The sequence below is a fragment of the Oncorhynchus clarkii genome, chromosome 2 (genome assembly GCF_045791955.1).
Source record: "Oncorhynchus clarkii lewisi isolate Uvic-CL-2024 chromosome 2, UVic_Ocla_1.0, whole genome shotgun sequence".
Classification (NCBI taxonomy): domain Eukaryota; kingdom Metazoa; phylum Chordata; class Actinopteri; order Salmoniformes; family Salmonidae; genus Oncorhynchus; species Oncorhynchus clarkii.
The window spans coordinates 98,173,661-98,181,609 of NC_092148.1; the positions used below are offsets into that span (position 1 = coordinate 98,173,661).

Consider the following 7,949-nt stretch of genomic DNA (forward strand, 5'->3'; position numbering starts at 1 on the left):
ACACCTTTATTTAACCAGGTAGGCTAGTTGAGAACAAGTTCTCATTTGCAACTGCGACCTGGCCAAGATAAGGCATAGCAGTGTGAACAGACAACACAGAGTTACACATGGAGTAAACAATTAACAAGTCAATAACACAGTAGAAAAAAGGGGAGTCTATGTATACATTGTGTGCAAAAGGCATGAGAAGGTAGGCAAATAATTACAATTATGCAGATTAACACTGGAGTGATAAATGATCAGATGGTTATGTACAGGTAGAGAGAGATATTGGTGTGCAAAAGAGCAGAAAAATAAATAAATAAAAACAGTATGGGGATGAGGTAGGTGAAAATGGGTGGGCTATTTACCAGTAGACTATGTACAAACTATCACTAGTTCTCTCCATTGGCTGGCTGGTAAATGGCACCCTATCCCCTATGAAGTGTACAACTTTTGACCTGGCCCAATAGGAAATAGGATGCCATTTGGGAAGCAATGCACTGTTTCTAATCTTACGTCATTGTTCCAGTCCTGAAATAACTAAAGGTGTCCTGAACAACTACAGGCCTGTAACGTTCCCCTTGGTCATCATGCAAATCTTTGAAAGCCTGGTTCTGTCCCAATCTATCACTAACGCCTCCCTACAGAGCTAACAGGTTCTGTCCAAAACTATCACTAACGCCTCCCTACAGAGCTAACAGGTTCTGTCCCAAACTATCACTATCGCCTCCCTACAGAGCTAACAGGTTCTGTCCCAAACTATCACTAACGCCTCCCTACAGAGCTAACAGGTTCTGTCCAAAACTATCACTAACGCCTCCCTACAGAGCTAACAGGTTCGTCATTGTTCCAGTCCTGAAAAAACTAAAGGTGTCCTGAACAACTACAGGCCTGTAACGTTCCCCTTGGTCATCATGCAAATCTTTGAAAGCCTGGTTCTGTCCCAAACTATCACTAACGCCTCCCTACAGAGCTAACAGGTTCTGTCCAAAACTATCACTAACGCCTCCCTATAGAGCTAACAGGTTCTGTCCCAAACTATCACTAACGCCTCCCTACAGAGCTAACAGGTTCTGTCAAAAACCATCACTGTCACCTCCCTACAGAGCTAACAGGTTCTGTCCCAAACCATCACTAACGCCTCCCTACAGAGCTAACAGGTTCTGTCCCAAACCATCACTGACACCTCCCTACAGAGCTAACAGGTTCTGTCCCAAACCATCACTGTCACCTCCCTACAGAGCTAACAGGTTCTGTCCCAAACCATCACTAACGCCTCCCTACAGAGCTAACAGGTTCTGTCCCAAACCATCACTGTCACCTCCCTACAGAGCTAACAGGTTCTGTCCCAAACCATCACTAACGCCTCCCTACAGAGCTAACAGGTTCTGTCCCAAACCATCACTGTCACCTGCCTACAGAGCTAACAGGTTCTGTCCCAAACTATCACTGTCACCTCCCTACAGAGCTAACAGGTTCTGTCCCAAACCATCACTAACGCCTCCCTACAGAGCTAACAGGTTCTGTCCCAAACCATCACTGTCACCTCCCTACAGAGCTAACAGGTTCTGTCCCAAACCATCACTGTCACCTCCCTACAGAGCTAACAGGTTCTGTCCCAAACCATCACTAACGCCTCCCTACAGAGCTAACAGGTTCTGTCCCAAACCATCACTGTCACCTCCCTACAGAGCTAACAGGTTCTGTCCCAAACCATCACCATAGTTATCAGCTAAGTCAGTAGGCCTGTTTCCCTCTACATAGTAGTTCTAGTTATCAGCTAAGTCAGTAGGCCTGTTTCCCCTCTACATAGTAGTTATAGTTATCAGCTAAGTCAGTAGGCCTGTTTCCCCTCTACATAGTAGTTATAGTTATAGTTATCAGTTAAGTCAGTAGGCCTGTTTCCCTCTACATAGTAGTTATAGTTATCAGCTAAGTCAGTGGGCCTGTTTCCCTCTACATAGTAGTTATAGTTATAGTTATCAGTTAAGTCAGTAGGCCTGTTTCCCTCTACATAGTAGTTATAGTTATCAGCTAAGTCAGTGGGCCTGTTTCCCTCTACATAGTAGTTATAGTTATCAGCTAAGTCAGTAGGCCTGTTTCCCTCTACATAGTAGTTATAGTTATAGTTATCAGCTAAGTCAGTAGGCCTGTTTCCCTCTACATAGTAGTTATAGTTATCAGCTAAGTCAGTAGGCCTGTTTCCCCTCTAAATAGTAGTTATAGTTATAGTTATCAGCTAAGTCAGTAGGCCTGTTTCCCCTCTACATGGTAGTTATAGTTATCAGCTAAGTCAGTGGGCCTGTTTCCCTCTACATAGTAGTTATAGTTATCAGCTAAGTCAGTAGACCTGTTTCCCTCTACATAGTAGTTATAGTTATCAGCTAAGTCAGTAGGCCTGTTTCCCTCTACATAGTAGTTATAGTTATCAGCTAAGTCGGTAGGCCTGTTTCCCTCTACATAGTAGTTATAGTTATCAGCTAAGTCAGTAGACCTGTTTCCCTCTACATAGTAGTTATAGTTATCAGCTAAGTCAGTAGGCCTGTTTCCCTCTACATAGTAGTTATAGTTATCAGCTAAGTCGGTAGGCCTGTTTCCCTCTACATAGTAGTTATAGTTATCAGCTAAGTCAGTGGGCCTGTTTCCCTCTACATAGTAGTTATAGTTATCAGCTAAGTCAGTAGGCCTGTTTCCCCTCTACATAGTAGTTATAGTTATAGTTATCAGCTAAGTCAGTAGGCCTGTTTCCCTCTACATAGTAGTTATAGTTATAGTTATCAGCTAAGTCAGTAGGCATGTTTCCCTCTACATAGTAGTTATAGTTATCAGCTAAGTCAGTAGGCCTGTTTCCCCTCTACATAGTAGTTATAGTTATCAGCTAAGTCAGTAGGCCTGTTTCCCTCTACATAGTAGTTATAGTTATAGTTATCAGCTAAGTCAGTGGGCCTGTTTCCCTCTACATAGTAGTTATAGTTATCAGCTAAGTCAGTAGGCCTGTTTCCCTCTACATAGTAGTTATAGTTATAGTTATCAGCTAAGTCAGTAGGCCTGTTTCCCTCTACATAGTAGTTATAGTTATCAGCTAAGTCAGTGGGCCTGTTTCCCTCTACATAGTAGTTATAGTTATCAGCTAAGTCAGTAGGCCTGTTTCCCTCTACATAGTAGTTATAGTTATCAGCTAAGTCAGTAGGCCTGTTTCCCCTCTACATAGTAGTTATAGTTATAGTTATCAGCTAAGTCAGTGGGCCTGTTTCCCTCTACATTGTAGTTATAGTTATAGTTATCAGCTAAGTTAGTAGGCCTGTTTCCCTCTACATAGTAGTTATAGTTATCAGCTAAGTCAGTGGGCCTGTTTCCCTCTACATAGTAGTTATAGTTATCAGCTAAGTCAGTGGGCCTGTTTCCCTCTACATAGTAGTTATAGTTATCAGCTAAGTCAGTAGGCCTGTTTCCCTCTACATAGTAGTTATATTTATAGTTATCAGCTAAGTCAGTGGGCCTGTTTCCCTCTACATAGTAGTTACAGTGCCTTGCGAAAGTATTCGGCCCCCTTGAACTTTGCGACCTTTTGCCATATTTCAGGCTTCAAACATAAAGATATAAAACTGTATTTTTTTGTGAAGAATCAACAACAAGTGGGACACAATCATGAAGTGGAACGACATTTATTGGATATTTCAAACTTTTTTAACAAATCAAAAACTGAAAGTTATTAAAAATTATTCAGCCCCCTTAAGTTAATACTTTGTAGCGCCACCTTTTGCTGCGATTACAGCTGTAAGTTGCTTGGGGTATGTCTCTATCAGTTTTGCACATCGAGAGACTGACATTTTTTTCCCATTCCTCCTTGCAAAACAGCTCGAGATCAGTGAGGTTGGATGGAGAGCATTTGTGAACAGCAGTTTTCAGTTCTTTCCACAGATTCTCGATTGGATTCAGGTCTGGACTTTGACTTGGCCATTCTAACACCTGGATATGTTTATTTTTGAACCATTCCATTGTAGATTTTGCTTTATGTTTTGGATCATTGTCTTGTTGGAAGACAAATCTCTGTCCCAGTCTCAGGTCTTTTGCAGACTCCATCAGGTTTTCTTCCAGAATGGTCCTGTATTTGGCTCCATCCATCTTCCCATCAATTTTAACCATCTTCCCTGTCCCTGCTGAAGAAAAGCAGGCCCAAACCATGATGCTGCCACCATCATGTTTGACAGTGGGGATGGTGTGTTCAGCTGTGTTGCTTTTACGCCAAACATAACGTTTTGCATTGTTGCCAAAAAGTTCAATTTTGGTTTCATCTGACCAGAGCACCTTCTTCCACATGTTTGGTGTGTCTCCCAGGTGGCCTGTGGCAAACTTTAAACAACACTTTTTATGGATATCTTTAAGAAATGGCTTTCTTCTTGCCACTCTTCCATAAAGGCCAGATCTGTGCAATATACGACTGATTGTTGTCCTATGGACAGAGTCTCCCACCTCAGCTGTAGATCAGTCAGTAGGCCTGTTTCCCTCTACATAGTAGTTATAGTTATAGTTATCAGCTAAGTCAGTGGTAGTAGGAAAAAAACAAGGTTAAATGAATAGAACAGACATACCAGGCGAAGACGGTCATGTGACTTTATTAGAACCGACTTACCAGGCGAAGACGGTCATGTGACTTTATTAGAACAGACATACCAGGTGAAGACGGTCATGTGACTTTATTAGAACCGACTTACCAGGCGAAGACGGTCATGTGACTTTATTAGAACAGACATACCAGGTGAAGACGGTCATGTGACTTTAATAGAACAGACATACCAGGCGAATAAGGACAGTCATGTGACTTTATTAGAACAGACATACCAGGTGAAGACGGTCATGTGACTTTATTAGAACAGACATACCAGGTGAAGACGGTCATGTGACTTTAATAGAACAGTAAATGTTGAAGGAAACTGGAAATACAACATCTCATTGTAAACAATGACTAAGACAATAATATATGTCATTTAGCAGACGCTTTCTTTTCATAGTAATTTACATGTCACGTGTGCAGACAATTGTAATTTCATACATATCATAATTCACCACACAAGTTAGTCAAGGAGAAGGAGAGAGTGGAAAGTGAAAGGACATCACTGGAGTTGTCCAGAGAGCAGAAACAGATCTGGGATCAGGCTAGAGTGGTATCTTCAATGCACAACAACAGTTCCTCTTAGAGGAATAAAGAGAACAGAGATCACTAGAGATCTCACAGGTCCCTATAGAGATGACTACTAGTTTTGACCAGTCTGGCACCCTAATCCCTATGTAGTGCACTAGTTTTGACCAGTCTGGCACCCTAATCCCTATGTAGTGCACTCGTTTTGACCAGTATGGCACCCTAATGCCTATGTAGTGCACTAGTTTTGACCAGTCTGGCTCCCTAATCCCTATGTAGTGTACTAGTTTTGACCAGTATGGCACCCTAATGCCTACGTAGTGCACTACTTCAGAATAAAGCCCCTATGGTACCTGGTCAAAGCTAGTGCACTGTAGAAGGTGCCATTTCAGACACAGGCGTCATGTTCAGGTTGTTTTCAGGTGAGGTTACTATTTTATTTACCTTTATTTATTTAACTGGGCAAGTCAATTGAGACACAAATTCTTATTTACAATGACGGTCTAAACCGGCCAAACCCGGACGACGCTGGGCCAATTGTGCACCGCCTTATGGGACTCCCAATCACGGCCAGTTGTGATACAGCCTGTATTCGAACCAGGGTGTCTGTAGTGACGTCTCTAGCACTGAGATGCAGTGCCTTAGACCGCTGAACCACTATGGAAGCTCAAACTATACTAGTATATATGATTCCTGCGTGATTGTGATTTCCACTCAGTTGCATTACTGGTGAATAAATTGAATACATCCAAAATGGCACCCTTTTCCTTATATAGTGCCAGACTGGTCAAAACGAGTGCACTTTACAGGGAATAGGGTGCCAGACTGGTCAAAACGAGTGCACTTTATAGAGAATAGGGTGCCGTACTGGTCAAAACGAGTGCACTTTATAGAGAATAGGGTGCCATACTGGTCAAAACGAGTGCACTTTATAGGGAATAGGGTGCCATTTCAGAAGCAGGTGTCCAGGTGTCTTAACTGCTGTGTATTTGTGTTTCCTATGTTTTGACTGGCCGGTTGTCATATATTCTGTTGTTGTTGTTGTTGTTGTTGTTGTTGTTTCCAGACGTTTTCTCGGACAGCTAAAATCTATCAACATAATCAATACATGTCAGAATATTTCTATAAATTACATTCTCGGATTCAACATGTTCTTTAGACGATGTAGCAAGGTGGTCAACACAGGGACATGTTCTTTAGATGATGTAGCAAGGTGGTATACAGGGACATGTTCTTTAGACGATGTAGCAAGGTGGTATACACCACAGGGTCATGTTCTTTAGATGATGTAGCAAGGTGGTATACAGGGACATGTTCATTAGACGATGTAGCAAGGTGGTATACACCACAGGGACATGTTCTTTAGACGATGTAGCAAGGTGGTATACACCACAGGGACATGTTCTTTAGATGATGTAGCAAGGTGGTATACACCACAGGGTCATGTTCTTTAGACGTTGTAGCAAGGTGGTATACACCACAGGGACATGTTCTTTAGACGATGTAGCAAGGTGGTATACACCACAGGGACATATTCTTTAGACGATGTAGCAAGGTGGTATACACCACAGGGTCATGTTCTTTAGACGATGTAGCAAGGTGGCATACACCACAGGGACATGTTCTTTAGACGATGTAGCAAGGTGGTATACACCACAGGGTCATGTTCTTTAGACAATGTAGCAAGGTGGTATACACCACAGGGACTTGGTAGCCATAGAACTTTGTGATCCTCTAAGAACTAGAACAAGGTGTTCTCATTCCAATTCTACTGTTCCAACAGCAAGGTCCTTTCAGTGGAACCCCATTGGCTGTGTTGTCTAGTGCTTCAGTGATAGGAAGGGTTTTTCAGTGGAACCCCATTGGCTGTGTTGTCTAGTGCTTCAGTGATAGGAAAGGTTTTTCTGTGGAACCCCATTGGCTGTGTTGTCTAGTGCTTCAGTGATAGGAAGGGTTTTTCTGTGGAACCCCATTGGCTGTGTTGTCTAGTGCTTCAGTGATAGGAAGGGTTTTTCTGTGGAACCCCATTGGCTGTGTTGTCTAGTGCTTCAGTGATAGGAAGGTTTTTTCTGTGATTTTGTGCCTAATCTTTATTTGTGCTTTTATAATTGTATTTTTTGTGTTAAGATAGATCCTCCTCGCCCCCCTGAGATACACATGACGCAGACGGACAGATGACGGAGGCGTGTGATAGATAGAAGAAGAGAAAGGAGAGAGAGTGGGACTGACATCAAAGAGAAATAACATCACAAGGTGTCACACTAACTAACTAACTAACTAAACTAAGCTATGACTACGTCATTACTAACTACAGCATTACTTCACAGCCAAACCAGACACACACACACACACACATACACACACACACACACACAACCAAACCGACCAGATCTACACAGTCAGGACAAATTCACAGCTGATCAAAAACTGAATGAAAATTACTTCATTGTTCAGCATGTTCAAGATTAAAACCGTAAAGACAAGGAAAATCATACAAGGGTAAACAATAACAAAACAACAATAACAAAAACACAATAATAACAAGCATTTGAAATTAACAAAGATATTATCATACGAGATGAGTTGGCAGTTGGAATGTTTGAAGAATAAACAACATGAATAAAATAACAGGTAAGATCACATACAATAGGCCTTTTGTCTTTCCTGTCTGTCTGCCTTCCAAATGGCACCCTATTCCCTATATAGTGCACTACTTTAGACCAGAGCCCTATAGAACCCTATTCCCTATATAGTGCACTACTTTAGACCAGAGCCCTATAGAACCCTATTCCCTATATAGTGCACCACTGGTCAAAAGTAGTGCCCT

General features: G+C 42.0%; 1 long non-coding RNA gene across 2 annotated transcripts; it reads left to right on the forward strand.

The window, feature by feature from the left end:
- Nucleotides 1–5,817: 5,817 nt before the first annotated feature.
- LOC139376838 (uncharacterized) lies at nt 5,818–7,677 on the forward strand. Of its 2 annotated transcripts, none has more exons than XR_011627963.1 (2): nt 5,818–6,294; nt 6,375–7,677. It is a non-coding gene; the product is annotated as an uncharacterized lncRNA (long non-coding RNA). The 2 variants fall into 2 exon arrangements; XR_011627964.1 differs by having other exon boundaries at nt 6,458–7,677.
- The last annotated feature ends 272 nt before the right edge of the window (nt 7,678–7,949 follow it).